This window comes from Bos indicus, chromosome 5 (genome assembly GCF_029378745.1).
Source record: "Bos indicus isolate NIAB-ARS_2022 breed Sahiwal x Tharparkar chromosome 5, NIAB-ARS_B.indTharparkar_mat_pri_1.0, whole genome shotgun sequence".
NCBI lineage: Eukaryota > Metazoa > Chordata > Mammalia > Artiodactyla > Bovidae > Bos > Bos indicus.
In genome coordinates, this window is record NC_091764.1 from 13,648,369 (window position 1) to 13,666,573 (window position 18,205).

Genomic DNA, 18,205 nt, shown 5'->3' on the forward strand with positions numbered 1-18,205 from the left:
GTTCCTCTTCACTTTCTGCCATAAGGGTGGTGTCATCTGCATATTTGAGGTTATTGATATTTCTCCCAGCAATCTTGATTTCAGATTGTGCTTCATCCAGCCCAGCGTTTCTCATGATGTACTCTGCATATAGATAAATAAGCAGGGTGACAATATGCAGCCTTGACATACTTCTTTGCTGATGTGGAACCAGTCTGTTTTTCCATGTCCAGTTCTAACTGTTGCTTCCAGACATGCATATAGGTTTCTCAAGAGGCAGGTCAGGTGGTCTGGTATGGCCATATCTTAAAGAAGTTTCCACAGTTTGTTGTGATCCACTCAGTTAAAGGCTTTGGCATAGTAAATAAAGCAGAAGTAGATGTTTTCCGGGAACTCTCTTGCTTTTTTGATGATCCAGTGAATGTTGGCAATTTGATCTCTGGTTCCTCTGCCTTTTCTAAAACCAGCTTGAACATCAGGAAGTTTATGATTCATGTATTGCTGAAGCCTGGCTTGGAGAAATTTCAGCATTACTTTACTAGCATGTGAGATGAGTGCAATTGTGCAGTAGTTTGAGCATTCTTTGGCATTGCCTTTCTTTGGGATTGGGATGAAAACTGACATTTTCCAGTCCTGTGGCCACTGCTGAGTTTTCCAAATTTGCTGGCATATTGAATTCAGCACTTTCACAGCATCATCTTTCAGGATTTGAAATAGCTCCACTGGAATTCCATAACCTCCACTAGCTTTGTTTGCAGTGATGCTTCCTAAGGCCCACTTGACTTCACACTCCAGGATGTCTGGCTTTGGTGAGTGATCACACCATCGTGATTATCTTGGTTGTGAAGTTCTTTTTTTTTACAGTTATTTTGTGTATTCTTGCCACCACTTCTTAATATCTTCAGCTTCTGTTAGGTCCATACCATATCTGTTCTTTATTGAGCCCATCTTTGCATGAAATATTTCCTTGGTATCTCTAATTTTCTTGAAGAGATCTCTAGTCTTTCCCATTCTATTGTTTTCCTCTATTTCTTGGCATTGATCACTTAGGAAGGCTTTCTTATTTCTCCTTGTTATTCTTTGCAACTCTGCATTCAAATGGGTATGTCTTTCCTTTTCTCATTGGCTTTTCACTTCCCAGCTTTTCAGAGCTATTTGTAAGGCCTCCTCAGAGAGCTATTTTTCTTTTTTGCATTTCTTTTTCTTGGGGATGGTCTTGATTCCTATCTCTTGTACAATGTCACGAACCTCCATTCATAGCTCATCAGGCACTCTGTCTATCAGATCTAGTCCCTTAAATCTATTTCTCACTTCCACTGTATAATCATGAGGGATTTTATTTAGGTCATACCTGAATGGTCTAGTGGTTTTCTCCACTTTCTTCAATTTCAGTCTGAATTTGGCACTAAGAAGTTCATGATCTGAGCCACAGTAAACTCCTGTTTTTTTTTTGCTGACTGTATAGAGCTTCTGTATCTTTGGCTGCAAAGAATATAATCAATTTGATTTTGGTGTCAACCATCTGGTGATGTCCATGTGTAGAGTCCTCTCTTGTGTTGTTGATAGATCATATTTGCTATGACCAGTGTGTTCTCTTGGCAGAACTCTATTAGCCTTTGCCCTGCTACATTCTGTACTCTAAGACCAAATTTGCCTGTTACTCGAGGTGTTTCTTGATTTCCTACTTTTGCATTCCAGTCCCCTATAATGAAAAGGACATCTGTTTTGGGTGTTAGTTCTAGAAGGTCTTGTAGGTCTTCATGTTGCTGCTGCTGCTGCTGCTAAGTCACTTCAGTCGTGTCCGACTCTGGTACCCCAGAGATGGCAGCCTACCAGGCTCTTCTTTCCCTGTGATTCTCCAGGCAAGAACACTGGAGTGGGTTGCCATTTCCTTCTCCAATGCATGAAAGTGAAAAGTGAAAGTGAAGTTGCTCAGTCATGTCTGACTCTTCGCGATCCCATGAACTGCAGCCCACCAGGCTCCTCCATCCATGGGATTTTCCAGGCAGGAGTACTGGAGTGGGGTGCCATTGCCTTCTCTGGTAGGTCTTCATAGAACTGTTCAATTTCAGCTTCTTCGGCGTTACTGCTTGGGGCATATACTTGAATTACCATGGTATTGAATGGTTTGCCTTGGAAACGAACAGAGATCATTCTGTCGTTTTTGAGATTGCATCCAAGTAGTGCATTTTGGACTCTTTGTTGACTATGACGGCTACCCCATTTGTTCTAAGGGATTCCTGCCCACAGTAGTAGATATAATGGGCATCTGAGTAAATTGCCCCATTCCAGTCCACCTTAGTTCACTGATACCTAGAATGTCGATGTTCCCTCTGTCATCTCCTGTGTGACCAGGCTGGAATAAAATACTATTACTCTGTTATTAAATTTTCCATGTTTATTAAATGCATTTAGCTTAATGTCTCTCATATATAGCTCTATCAACTTGCCTTGCCTTGCAGTAGAACCTTTCAAATACTAATTTAGCTTCTTTCAAGAATATAGCAGTTTTCTTATTGTTACATCTTAAGCACTGGGGCAAAGACACAGAACACTAAAGACGACAAGGGCTGTAAAGTTTATTTCCCACATCATTGATTTACCTCATCTCTGAAATGTAAGTAAGTTCCTGGAATTCAATAATCCCTGTACTTCTTCAGATCTGATATATTGCATTTGTGATATTGACTACTCTGAGTTTCTTTTAATTAACTTTATATAAGTTGCAATATGTAAGTTTCCATTTGAATTTACTAACTTTGCTAAAATTGCTTTAATGTCTAAAGTGAGTAAGCTAATGAAGCTTGACGAGATAAAGTCCCATAGTCCTGTAAGTCTACTGTGTCCTTGGATACGATTTTATCAGGGTCATTTATAAGAATCTCAACTATTCTTTAAAGTAAACAAAGCATGCAAATAATATTTAAAAATCTCTTCACTGAAAAACTACTTGCTAAAAAATAACAACTCATGCCAGTTAATCCAGCAAAAATTATTTAAAAAGTAGTATAATATATATCTCCAGGATACATAACATGGTAAAAATAGTTACCAATATATGTAAATATACCAAATTAAGTGTTTCAAGGATACATGGATGAGAGATATGGCCCTCAGTCACAAGGAGATCATTTGCTAAATACCTTGAAACCCTGCTTGAATAACATAACACAGAGACCAGTAAAATCCATAATCATATTGTAAGATGATAGGAGGGTGCACTAAATAGAAGATATGATACGAACAAATGATTATAAAGTTTAGTTTTTTGTATTTTTATATGGCGTTGGAGAATAAATTAACTCCTGTGCATCTACATCTAGTTTGTGACCATCCTGAACACATTTTAGAAGATACGGTATCTACCTATCTGTCTGAATTCATTTTCTGCTACTCCCCCCACCCCCATCCATATTTTGTTCTAATAGTATATATCTTCTTTCTGATACTGAAACAGGTCAATTTTGTTCCCATGTCAGGGTCTTTGCCACTGCTGTAACCTCTGTCTGGAATGTTTCCTATTTCCACCTGCAGTACCAGTTTTAGCTCGGCTGGCTCCTGTTTAAAAATAATGCCTTGATTCAAATATTATCTCTTTAACCAAGATGAGCTGATCAGCCTTGGTCTGTCCTGTGTCTGAGTTTCTTTCAATCATATTTCTCTCCTCTATTATCAGCCATTACCCTCTTTTATTTCTTTATACCACTTTTTACTAACCAATTGTGTGGTAGTTTGAGCATTCTTTGGCATTACCTTTCTTTGGGACTGGAATAAAAACTGACCTTTTCCAGTCCTGTGGCCACTGCTGAGTTTTCCAAATTTGCTGGCATATTGAGTGCAGCACTTTCACAGCATCATCTTTCAGGATTTGGAATAGCTTAACTGGAATTCTATCACCTCCACTAGCTTTGTTCGTAGTGATGCTAAGGCCCACTTGACTTCACATTCCAGGATCTGGCTCTAGGTCAGTGATCAACCATCGTGATTATCTGGGTTGTAAAGATCTTTTTTGTACAGTTCTTCTGTGTATTCTTGCCATCTATTCTTAATATTTTCTGCTTCTGTTAGGTCCATACATGTTCAAGCTGGTTTTAGAAAAGGCAGAGGAACCAGAGATCAAATTGCCAACATCCGCTGGATCATGGAAAAAGCAAGAGAGTTCCAGAAAAACATCTATTTCTGCTTTATTGACTATGCCAAAGCCTTTGACTGTGTGGATCACAATAAACTGTGGAAAATTCTTAAAGAGATGGGAATACCAAACCACGTGACCTGCCTCTTGAGAAAGTTGTATGCAGGTCAGGAAGCAACAGTTAGAACTGGACATGGAACAACAGACTGGTTCCAAATAGGAAAAGGAGTACGTCAAGACTGTATTTTGTCATCCTGCTTATTTAACTTATATGCAGAGTACATCATGAGAAGTGCTGGACTGGAAGAAACACAAGCTGGAATCAAAATTGCTGGGAGAAATATCAATAACCTCAGATATGCAGATGACACCACCCTTATGGCAGAAAGTGAAGAGGAACTCAAAAGCCTCTTGATGAAAGTGAAAGTGGAGAGTGAAAAAGTTGGCTTAAAGCTCAACATCCAGAAAACGAAGATCATGGCATCCAGTCCCATCACTTCATGGCAAATAGATGGGTAAACAGTGGAAACAGTTTCAGACTTGGGGCTCCAAAATCACTGCAGATCGTGACTGCAGCCATGAAATTAAAAGACACTTACTCCTTGGAAGGAAAGTTATGACCAACCTAGATAGCATATTGAAAAGCAGAGACATTACTTTGCCAACAAAATTCCATCTAGTCAAGGCTATGGTTTTTTCTGTGGTCGTGTATGGATGTGAGAGTTGGACTGTGAAGAAGGCTGAGTGCCAAAGAATTGATGCTTTTGAACTGTGGTGTTGGAGAAGACTCTTGAGAGTCCCTTGGACTGAAAGGAGATCCAACCAGTCCATTCTGAAGGAGATCAGCCCTGGGATTTCTTTGGAAGGAATGATGCTAAAGCTGAAACTCCAGTACTTTGGCCACCTCATGCGAAGAGCTGACTCATTGGAAAAGACTCTGATGCTGGGAGGGATAGGGGGCAGGAGGAGAAGGGGATGACAGAGGATGAGATGGCTGGATGGCATCACTGACTCGATGGACGTGAACTCCCGGAGTTGGTGATGGACAGGGAGGCCTGGCGTGCTGTGATTCATGGGGTCTCAAAGAGTTGGACATGACTGAGCAACTGATCTGATCTGATTTGATCTTACTAAGCAAAATTATAGTATGCTTTATTATATTGAATATTTATGTATCCATTTCTGTGTGTACTGTATCTCTTCCAATTAGAATATTTAAACTTCCCTGAAGTTTTTCATTTTCTTCAATAAAGAATTTCAGCCCCATTTCTCTCACTATTTAAACCCCCAATGACTGTTTTTTCCAAACAGAAATTACCAATTAGTAGAATTCTTAAACATATTGAAAGGATTTGAAGGGCTAAAGAATCAAGGAGAAGCAGAGGAAGAAAACTCCATACATTTGGCATAGCTTATGGAAAGGGAAGATAACAGAGAAAGTGAGGAATAGCAAGTAATGAATTAGGCAGAATCACAAAGTTTATATGGCAAAAAAAGCGGGGGGAGATAAGGCTGAAAAGGAGAGAGAAGATAAGATGGGTTAAATTCTTTTAGGCTAGCATATTGAAATTTTACAGAGTTGAATTTGAATTCAGGCATAAATCATGAATAGAATTTAGGAAAATTTTATTTTTGGTATAATAAAGAATTTTGTAATGTAAGCTCAGAATGAATTAGAAAAATATCCAAATGCTATTAACACAACCTAAGCAAACATTGAAACTACCCATTTTAACCCATTTCTACTGTGAAAACTTTTCTATTTCCCTTGAATATATTAGTTTTCCTCATCATCTCCTTTGGTACCTTATTTTTATATTTTTTCTATGGGATTCCTCTTTCTTAATACTTTTTTTTTTTGGTTTGCTTAATTTTGAAAATGGTTTTTACTCTTTAGAAGCACAGTATCTGTGTAGATACAGATGTCTGCTTTTGATGGTGCCTAAGATTAAAGTTTATATCCTGTAGTTAGGCAAAGACTTCCTCATCCTTATTCCCACACACTCTCCACCATGCTATGTTCTGATCTTACCACAGTCTTTTGTCCATGATTATTGAAAAATAATTTTTGCTCTTTTAAATTGTGTTCTAAAGTTTCTGGTATAAAATTTCTCTCCCTTTACATGATAATTATATTAAACTAGTGTTTCCATAAACATGAGAATAAAAAGATTCCACCACCCTTAGACTTTTCTTTTTTTTTTTTTCACTCCCACTGGGAAAACATTCTAAGATACCCATCAAGGCATCTAATCATCAATGACACCTAATTTTGCTGGTATATTTTCCTAGAGATACCTTATGCTATGCTAAGTCACTTCAGTCGTGTCTGACTCTGTGTGACCCCATAGATGGCAGCCCACCAGGCTCCTCCCTCCCTGGGATTCTCCAGGCAAGAACACTGGAGTAGGCTGCCATTTCCTTCTCCAATGCATGAAAGTGAAAGTGAAGTCGCTCAGTTGTGTCCGACTCTTAGCGACCCCATGGATTGCAGGCTAACAGGCTCCTCCGTCCATGGGATTTTCCAAGCAAGAGTACTGGAGTGGGGTACCATACTGACCTATTATTTCTTCATCTTCCCACTGGTATTTCATAGTTTACAGCCAGTACATGTGAGAATGGCACTAGGATCTTAACATTCTTTGCTTTTCACTTTGACCATAACAAAAAAGTTGTATTCTTTAAATTCAGCCAGCAAAGTAAGATCACATTTTATTGACACATAACACTGAGACAAACACATATAAGGTTGTCTCGTCACAGATAAACACTGTTTAGACAAAGCTGTAACTCTAAACAAATAAGTAAATAAATAGATTTCTAGTAGATAGTTTAAAAGCTGATTAAAATGAATGGATTTTGGTTTTATAATGACTCAGCACCTGAATAGAACACATAATGCACCTAATTGATTTTGAAATAAGAAACATGTTATAAAATATAATTATAAAATTATAATTATATAAAATATAATTGTATCACTGTGAGATACAAAATTCATGTTGTCTTAAGCCACCATGTTCATGGCAATTTGTTACAGTAGCCTTAGGAAGTTCATATAAATATCAAGAATTCATAACAAAATTATTTTAGATTGCATGGTAAACAATAATTAAGAGGAGTTTGCATCAATTAAATAAAAGGTAAAGTAATTTTGTTTTATAATCCAACTGATATTAAGGAAAAAATCATATGAACACATTAAAATAAAGACTCTTACTGATTTGATATGAAATACTGACATGAAGATTTGTATAATTTAAAATATGCCACTATAACAGATATATATAATAAACAGGTTAATTAATGTTATCAATTTAAAGACTACTTAGAATTAGTCAATGACAAGATGAACTTGGGGCTTCCCAGGTGGTGATACTGGTAAAGAATCCACCTGCCGATGAAGGAGACCCAAGAAACACAGTTCAATTCCTAAATTGGGAAGAATCCCTGGTAAACCATTCCAGTATTTTGCCTGGAGTCTTCCATGGACAGAATAACCTAGTGGGCTACAGTCCATGGGGCTGCAAAGAGTTGGGCATGACTGAGTGACTGAGCACAAAATGAACTTGAAATACATGAATATCTTACATCTTAATAGAGGTTTTCCAAATTTGACAATAATTCTAAAAATATAGATGATTCTATTAATAAAAAGTTTTGAAGAATTTTTCAAACTACCAGTTGCAAAAATTAAATTTTTATTAGTAATCCTGTAGAAGACTAACTTTTCTTTCTCAATTATAAATTAAAACCATATTTAGAAATAGCTTTTATACAAGGAGAGTGAAGCTGTACAAAGTCAGCAAAAATAAGACCAGGAGGTAACTGTGGCTCAGATTATGAGTTCCTTATTGCAAAACTCAGACTTAAATTGAAGAAAGTAGGGGAAAACACTAGGCCATTCAAGTATGACCTAAAATAAACCCCTTACAATGGACGTGACAAATAGATTCAAGGGATAAGAGCTGATAGAGTGCCTGATGAACTGTGGATGGAGGTTCATGATACTGTACAGGAGTTGGTTGTCAAAAACATCCCCAAGAAACAGAAATGTAAAAAAGACAAAATGGTTGTCTCAGGAGGTCTTACAAATAGCTGAGAAAAGAAATAAAGGCAAAGGAGAAAAATATAAATATATACTCATTGGAATGCAGAATTCCAAAGGATAGTAAGGAAATATAAGAAAGCCTTCCTAAGGGGGGGGGGGCGGGGAACAGAGGAAGACAATAGAATCTGAAAAACTAGAGATATCTTTAAGAAAATTAGAGACACCAAGGGAACATTTCATGCAAAGACAGGCACAATAAAGGGTCGAAACAATATGGACCTTACAGAAGCAGAAAATATTAAGAAGAAGTAGCAAGAATACACAGAAAAACTATACAAAAAGATCTTATTGATCCAGATAAGTGCTGCATTCAATACATCAGCAAATATGGAAAACTCAGCAGTGGCTACAGGACAGGAAAAGTCAGTTTTCATCACAATCCCAAAGAAGGGCAATGCCAAAGGATAGTCAAATTACTGCACAATTTCACTAATTTCACACGTTAGTAATGTAATGCTTGAAATCCTTCAAGCTAGGCTTCAACAGTATGTGAACAGAGTACTTCTAGATGTACAAACTGGATTTAGAAAAGGCAAAGGAGCCAGAGGTCAAATTGGGAACATCTTCTGAACCATAGAAAAAGCAAGAGAATTCCAAGAACAAAAACAAACAAAATCTACTTCTGCTTCATTTGCTATGCTAAAGCCTTTGACTGTGTGGAGCACAACAAACCTTTGGAAAATTCTTAAGGAGATGGGAATACCAGATCACTTTACCTGCCACTGAGAAACTTGAATGCAGGTCAAGAATCAACAGATGGAATCAGACATGGAACAACAGACTGGTTCCAAATTGGGAAAGGAGTACGACAAGGCTGTATACTGTCATCCTGTTTATTTATATGCAGATTACATCATGCAAAATGCTGGGCTGGATGAAAACAAGCTGGAATCAAGATTGCTGGGAGAAATATCAACGACCTCAGGTATGCAGATGACACCACCTTCAAGGCAGAAAACGAAGAGGAACCAAAGAGCCTCTTGAAGGTGAAAGAGGAGAACAAAAAAGCTGGCTTTGGCATATAGATGGGGAAACCATGGGAACAGTGACAGACTATTTCCTTGGGTTCCAAAATCACTGCGGATGGTGAACTGCAGCCATGAAATTAAAAAACGCTTGCTCCTTGGAAGAAAGCTATGACAAACAAGACATTACTTTGCCAGCAAATGTCTATATTGCCAAAACTATGGTTTTCCCAGCAGTCATGTATGAAAGTGAGAGTTGGACCATAAAGAAGGCTGAGTGCTGAAGAATTGTTGCTTTTGAACTATGGTGTTGGAGAAGAAGAAGACTCTTGAGAGTCCCTTGGACTTCGAGGAGATAAAACCAGTCAACCCTAAAGGAAAACAACCCTGAATATTCATTGGAAGGATTGATGTTGAAGCTCCAATAATTTGGCCACCTGATGGGAAGAGCCAACTCATTGGAAAAGACCTTGTTGCTGTGAAAAGACTGAAGGCAGGAGGAGAAGAGGGTGACAGAGGATAAGATGGTTCAATGGCATCACTGACTCAAGGGACACATGTTTGAGCACACTCCAGGAGATGGTGAAGGACAGGGAAGCCTGGCGTGCTGCAGTCCATGGGGTCTCAAAGAGTTGGACACCACTGAGTGACTGAACAATATATATAGTATAATTCACAAAAATAAAGACTAAAAAATATCACAGTGATGTAATAGGATGGTTAATAAAATCCTATTTTATTATTTTGAATGTGTATCATGCTGTTTGTCAGTTCTTTAAACAGTCATAATTTATTGGCTTTTTCTTTTTAGTTGAATAAACCTGTATTTTAGTAGTGTATTCATATTTTTCTATTTTTCTTGGAAGAGTTTCTCTGTTGGTATTTGTATACTCTTCACAATGTATAAGATTTCAATCAGTCCCTGCCTTTAATGATATTCTAATGTCTGGGATGCTTTTTATATCTGCATGTAAAAATAATCAGTTTATGATTTCCTGAGTCCTGGTCTTTGCACTTAAGAAATACCTCAGTGTTCCCTTCTCCCTTAACATGGTCTGAGTTCTTTTCTCTATTTCTCATGGCCCAGGATTCTTGGCTAGTATGAGACAGTCCTATTTGCCACAATACAACTATTTCCTTTTTTGATCAGTTGTGGAAGAACAAAACTCTCTTATCTTTCTTCTTGGTGCAAAGATACTCTATTCCTTTCTCATCAAAGCTCAACTTTTCTTCTTCTAAGAATAAGGGGGAATTGACCTCTCCTACCTTGTATCATATCATGCATTATTGAGGAAAATTAAAATAAAACATGCTAAAATCTTCACCGGGACAAGATGCAACACAAGGTACTGGATTAACCAAGTTCTGTTGTTCAGTCACTAAGTCGTGTCTGACTCTTTGGTACTGCATGGACGACAGCACGCCAGGCTTCCCTGTCCTTCACTGTCTCCCAGAGTTTGCTCAAATTCATGTCCATTGAGTTGATGATGCTATCCAACCATCTCACCCTCTGTCATCCCCTTCTCCTGCCCTCTTCCTTCTAGTCAGAACATTTCCCCAACAACCTTCCCATCTCCACATCCCATTTCTTCTCCCTTAAGTAACCTTTGATTCTAATTTCCTAAAGAACTCAGGAAATGTTCATTTTGATAGTAATATCAGTAATACTCTTTTATTTTGAACCACCCATTTGAAATTAGTAAGCTTCAAATTATAAATTTATTATTTATCTTTGCCTCTATAAGAAACTAAAAACAACAACAACAAAAAAATCTACATTTTTTTCCTTGACAGCAATGAAAACTAACAGCAGTCCTTGGTGTTCATCTGCATACATTTATTTGCCTCTAAGCCTTCACCAGCTGTTTAAAGTTCTGCCTCATGGTTCTGGCTTGACATTGCTGTTGGCGCATAGCTCTCCTTTCACTGTCACAGGGCCACGGCTCCTCTTGTCACTGCCAATCTTTCCTGCAATCCTCATGTCACTGCTGAGCTACTTTCACAAAAATGACTGAAGCACTGTTCCACTTATGAGCCTGCTATTCTCTTAAGTTTCCTATTTCAAGAAACACATCTCATCCTCTGGCCAGGGGATATTTGAGTGTCACTTAGCATGTACTAGAAAATATTCTCTATGTTCTTTTTCAGTTCAGTTCAGTTCAGTCGCTCAGTCATGTCCAACTCTTTGCAACCCCATGAAACGCAGCATGCCAGGCTTCCCTGTCCATCACCAACTCCCGGAGTTCACTCAGACTCACGTCCATCGAGTCAGTGATGCCATCCAGCCATCTCATCCTCTGTTGTCCCCTTCTCCTCCTGCCCCCAATCCCTCCCAGCATCAGAGTCTTTTCCAATGAGTCAACTCTTCGCATGAGGCGGCCAAAGTACTGGCGTTTCAGCTTCAGCATCATTCCTTCCAAAGAAATCCCAAAGCACAGGTCTCTGTCCTAAGCACACATACATTTTCTTTCTCTTCATCCACTGGTATTATCTCAGAGAGGAGGGGTGGTCTTGCCCCAGTCCTAACATTTATTTAAGAGATTCTGCATCAAATTCTAACTTTATATACTTCCATGTATTTCTGTTTTGTTTTGTTTTTTCCTGATAGGAAGCTTATCTGGTGGACATGGGCCACAAAGAAAGCGTGATGGCTCACCCATACATGCCAGTATGAAGGTAGAACAGCTTTTGCCAGAAAAGTAGAGTGTTCTTTTTTTTGGTAGAACCTATGTTTTTATAATTTTTGTATCTCCACATGTATTATACTTAATGTTTATGTATACACCATATATATATATATATATATATATATATATATATATATATATACATATACATACACACACACACACTATGAGTCATTTATATTAATATATTAATTAATTAGGTATATATATGTGGAATATCCTACAAGACTCTCTTAATATTTCTCAGCTCATTTAGGCCTCCCAGAATCCAAAATTAAAATGTTACCATGTCCTATAAAGATAATAATATTGATATTTTGAAACACTCCATAGTTTTAAAATTGCATCAAATTTACATGACGTGACCTAAAAATGTTTGAAAGAAATCATTGTTATAAAAATAAAATTTTAGAGATTTTGAAATTAATAAAAATAGTTTTCCTTTTAGATTTTTATACAGATTAAATATATATTATACATGTTGAAGAAAATTAGGGACATATGGAAAAGTACAAAGACTATGTGATTAATACCTAAAGTCTTACTTCATAGAGATAACTTTGTTAATGTTCTCTTTCATGTAGATCTATATCTATGCCCACAAACACGCGCACAACTGGAATCAATCTCAGTACTGTTCAGTTGCTCAGTTGTGTCCAACTCTTTGCAGCCCCATGAACTGTATCATGCCAGGCTTCCCTGTCTATCACCAAGTACCAGAATCAATCTAAATCTTCCTATTTTCAACTTACTGTAACCATTTTTTCCACTTAAATGTTGTAAACTTATTCTTTTATTAAAATTCTCCCAACCTATGGCTTTTAAACCAGTCCATTCTGAAGGAGATCAACCCTGGGATTTCTTTGGAAGGAATGATGCTAAAGCTGGAAACTCCAGTACTTTGGCCACCTCATGCGAAGAGTTGACTCACTGAAAAAGACTTTGATGCTGGGAGGGATTGGGGGCAAAAGGAGAAGGGGACGACAGAGGATGAGATGGCTGGATGGCATCACTGACTCGATGGACATGAGTCTGAGTGAACTCCGGGAGTTGGTGATGGACAGGGAGGCCTGGCGTGCTGCGATTCATGGGGTCGCAAAGAGTCGGACACGACTGAGCGACTGATCTGATCTGATCTGATGGCTTTTAAAAAACAATGCTGTTTTTTTAAAGTTTATAAAATAAGCTATCACTGGCTTAGAGGTTAAAGCATCTGCCTCCAATGAGGGAGACCCGGGTTCGATCCCTGGTTTGGGAAGATCCCCTGGAGAAGGAAATGGCAACCTACTCCAGTATTCTTGCCTGGAGAATCCCATGGACAGACGAGCCTGGTGGGCTACAATCCACAGGGTCGCAAAGAGTCGGACACAACTGAGAGACTTCTCTTTCATTTCAAGTGGATATAAAGAATGGGGAAAAGCCAAAGCCATAGCTAATCAAAATGATTCTTTGATGAGATATATTCTTCAATTTCTTTTTTCTTCAGGAGTAGGTATCTGATAAATAAACTTGTATATAGTGATTCTAACCCTGAAATCTCGAAGTGCACAGATTATTAGGAGCAAAATTCCATAAAATAAAATCATGCCAGTATATGCCAAACGCTGTTAGTGACATAAATTTGAAAAAAAGAAAAACAAACAAAATATTTCCCAGATAACTGGTTGCTGTATGTGGTCAACTATTATTAAGCAAAAGTTCAAGGTATTTATTAATTTTGCAAAACCAAAGGAACGTTCTGAGTGAGGTACCAATGTATCTGACAGTAATATCAGAATTATTTATAATTTCAGGCTTCACATTAAAAACCAATACTTTCAGGTAATATAATAGAATCATTTTAGCAGTAAATAGAAATTCCTCCTGTCAAATGTCAAGCAAGTCTTAAACTTTGTAAGTAGAGACTTTTATTCCAAAGGATTATTACAAGGGGAGAAAAGCACAATTACAATAAGGAGAATGCTCTGACACAAGGTCTACAAACAGCTCAAGAGTTAGAAAAGATATTTTTGTTGTTTTTGTTTGGTTTTTCATGGAGAGGAAATAATGCTAGGAAAAAAAGAAAAGTGTGAAGAAGTGGAAGTAAAAAATGGTGGCAGAGACCACTTAACCTTGAGGACTATTTTCAGGAAGTGGTGTAAGCTGGCTCAGGCAGACAGAGAGCCAAAGTTCAGGGTCCTGAAGGGCAGAGAGGAGCTGAACTGAAACTTGGTTTGAAAGCATTTGGTTCTAATTGATCACTGGAGACAAGCAGTTCAGATAATTATTTATGAGGCAAAGAAAGGGAATACTGAGTCTGTATCTGGCCGTTTCACAGGTGGACAAATGTGGCATCTATTTTAAGTCCTTCAGGAAGGGTAGTTCTTTGCAGGAAGCTATTTTCCAGAACACAGAGCATGGTGGGAGTGGGGGCTCTTTTAATCTTTTCTATTTTTAACAGCACAGAGATCAGGTAAAATTCAACATTATTACTTGATATAAAAACATACTGACATTGTTGCTATATGTAGTAGTATTTATACATGCACCTACCAAACCCTACTCCCCCCAAACATGTGCACATAATATATTAGTAGATAACATGAATGTCAATTTTTCCTTGAGATCAAAATCATGTAAATGTCACCTTTTCCCAAACTCATAGTGAATTAAGTCAAGGTGCACAATTGGTGAACTATACAATAAGAGTATGTTTAGTTTTCTAAGAAACTAAACCATTTTCCAAAGTGGTTGTACTCTTTTGCTGCCCAACCAGCAGTTACAGTTCCTGCTGCTCTACAGCCTTGCTGCATTTGATTCAATATTCCTGGAGTTTGGACTTTCAAACAGGGATTGGGTGCTTCCTCATTGTTAAATTCAGCAATTTGTCAATTATTGTCAATAACTTGGCTACTCCAGCTCTGCTTTCGAGTGAGATTGCAGCTTGTTTCCAGGTTTCTTCTCTAGTAAGTTGTGGTTCTATTAGCTTGTTGGTCTAATTGAGCAGCAGTGGTTTGCCTCATGACCTCTGTTATCTTATGGATCTAAGAAGAGTTGTTGATTTTTAAGTTTGCTCAGTTTTTTCCTTATTTCAGTATTGAGTTGTTACTTACAGGCTTCTAACTTGCCAGCTTGACCTCACTTAAAAAAAAAAATCTCAACATATGAGATTTTAGTTCCCCAACTAGGGATCAGACCCATACCCACTGCAGTGGAAGCATGGAGTCTTAACCACTGGACCACCAGGGAAGTCCCTTGGCCTCACCTTTAAACACTGTGTTGCCATGTCTTTGCATATATTTCTTTTTCTGCTTTCAGTCCCTTTGGGGTCTCTTCATCAGTCTAGGGACCTCTTTCTCTAGTAGCACTGTATACCAAACATACAAGTCCTGTCTAGTTTTTAATTACAACACAATCTAAGGATATTTATGAAGCAGATAATAAAAAATTTAAAAAATGTACTATATGATTTCATTTGAGTACACTAGGTACTTGTTCATTTCTCTTTTGTCCACCAAAATCATTCATTATTTTTCTTATAATTAATTATGACTAGTTTTATCAAAAATAATAGAGACAAAAGAAGAAACTGTTTTAACCAACTCTACAGGCAAATCTCCTTTTCCCCAGTTGTAATTGTATCTCTAGCTATAGACAGACATTCTCAATATTTTAAGAACATTCTAGGTGGAATATTGAAAGGCATTCAGACTCCATCAGAGTTTCAAAAGTGGAGCAGTATGCCCAGGCACAGGCCTCAGGGTTAGCTTGTCAGAAAAACAATATAGTTGAAACTCAGCCAAAAATTCTATCTTCCAGCTTGTTTAAGGGAGAATCCTCTTAGTCAGAGTTCCAAAGAAACAGAACCAATTGAATATATATATACAATATATTCAATATATAAATATAGATATAAAAATATATATATACATACACACATAGATATGTCTAAAAATAGTATAATACTTTAATTAAAAATATTAATTCATCTGAGTCTTCAGTGAATTGTAATTGTTTTGCAATAGTAACATCAAAAATCACTGATCACAGATCACCATAACAAACACAATAATAATGAAAAAGTTGATGTATAGAACAGTCTTTTGGACTCTGTGGGAGAGGGAGAGGGTGGGATGATTTGGGAGAATGGCATTGAAATATGTATAATATCATATATGGAACGAGTCGCCAGTCCAGGTTCGATGCACGATACTGGATGCTTGGGGCTGGTGCACTGGGATGACCCAGAGGGATGGTATGGGGAGGGAGGAGGGAGGAGGGTTCAGGATGGGAAACACATGTATACCTGTGGCAGATTCATTTCGATATTTGGCAAAACCGATACAATATTGTAAAGTTTAAAAATAAAATTAAAATAAAATAAAATAAAATACTGTAAGAAATGTGACACAGAGATGCAAAATGAGCAAATGCTATGCCTGTGAGGCATGCTTTGCTTTATTGTGCATCATGTCAATGTCACTCTGCTTCAATGATAACCCCCCCCCTTTTTTTTTTAGCAAACTGAAGGTCTGCACAACCTTGCATCAAGCAAGTCTATGGGCACCACTTTATAATGGTGTGTTATTTTTTTATATAAAGATATATGCATTGCTTTTTTTAGGCACAATGCTATTGCTGCATACTTAATAGACTACAGTATAGTATAAATATCACTTTTATATGTGCTGAGAAACCAAAAAATTTGTGTGGCTTGCTTTATTGCAATATTGACTTTATTATAGTGGTCTGGAACTGAACCCATGATACCTCTAAGGTATGCCTGTGTATGCGATGTATTATAAGAATTGGCTCACATAGTTATGGAAGCTGAAAAAAATCCCACAATCTGCTATCTGTGAGCAAGAAAACCAGAAAAGTTGGTGGTATAATTCAGTTTGAATCTGAAGGCCTAAGAATCAAAGGAGCTGGTAAAGTAAGCACTGGTATCTGAAGGCCCTAGAACTAGGAGTTTCACTGTCAGGAAAAGATGAATATTCCACCTCAAGAAGAGAAAGACAGAATTCACCTATTCACCTCCCCCCCACCCCATTCCGAATCTTAATGGATTGGACGATGCTTCCACTTTAATGAGGGTGGCTCTTTTAACTCAGACTACTGAATCAAATGCTAATCTTTTCCAGAAACACCCTCACAGATATACTCAGAAATAGTTTTACCAGCTATTTGGGCATCCTTTAGCCTAGTCAAGCTGTTACATAAAATTAACCATCACAATGGGACTTCCTTGGCAGTCCAGGGGTTAAGACTCCATGCTTCCAATGCAGGGGGTGTGGGTTTGATCCCTGGTCAGCGAACTAAGTTGTCACACGCCATGCCTTGTGCCACCCCCCACCAAATTAATCATCCCAAGGATTAAGCTATACACTTGAAGGATGCTTATATGATGCCTACTTATATCTACCTATTTCAACCAGGGAAGATTCCTTCTGTTGCCCGTTCTGGTCAGCTGCAGTGCTTTGGGGGAAATTAAAAACTGTCCTATGTCAATATTGAGGAAACCCTCTCCTGTTAATATTATTCCTTAATCTAAACCTGAATTTTTGATTATAAGACAATAACAGCTGAAGAAAATTTATTTCCAACCAAATTAGAAAAAGAACAAGTTAACAGAGAAAATGTTTCTCACAGAAGTAGAATTAACTCAGGAAATAAGCTGATATTTTGAAAATATTATGAGTAGTATTCTAAGTGTGAGGTAGAAAGACAATACATTCATAAAATATGAATATTCAGCTATGAAGAAGGAATAATTGTATCTTTAAAATTAACCAAAAAAGTCTTGGATATTTAAGAGAAATCTGTCAATAGGATTTGTATTCAGAGCACATGTTAATTTAGATTTGAAGGCATGAGTTAGGGAAGGGCATCTGAAATGAAACCAGAATTATAACTAGGAAACAGTCAAATGAAGGACTAATGAAAGAATCCCATAGTTGAACAAAACCTGTGCTGAAAATGAAAAGGTTTTAGCCTGCCTGAAAAACCATAAAGCCAGTTTGGTGGATGAAAGCTATATTGCCAGATAAATTCAGAGAGGAAGGAAGTCTGAGGTTAGACTTTAGGGCCTTGCATGAAAGACTTTGACTCTGATTCTTGTGATGGTACACCACTGAAACAACGAAAGCAAGGGATCTGACTTTTTACTTTTTGAAATCATGCGGTATACATTGTGGAAAATACACATGGGGACGGGCAAGACTAGCTGGGGGACATTGTTTAGAAAGCTCCTGTTTAGCCAATTAAAAAAAATAATAATCTGGACTAGAGTGATGGCAGTGGGATCAAAATGAATTCCAGCTATATTTATTTGTTTATCTTTGGCTGTGCT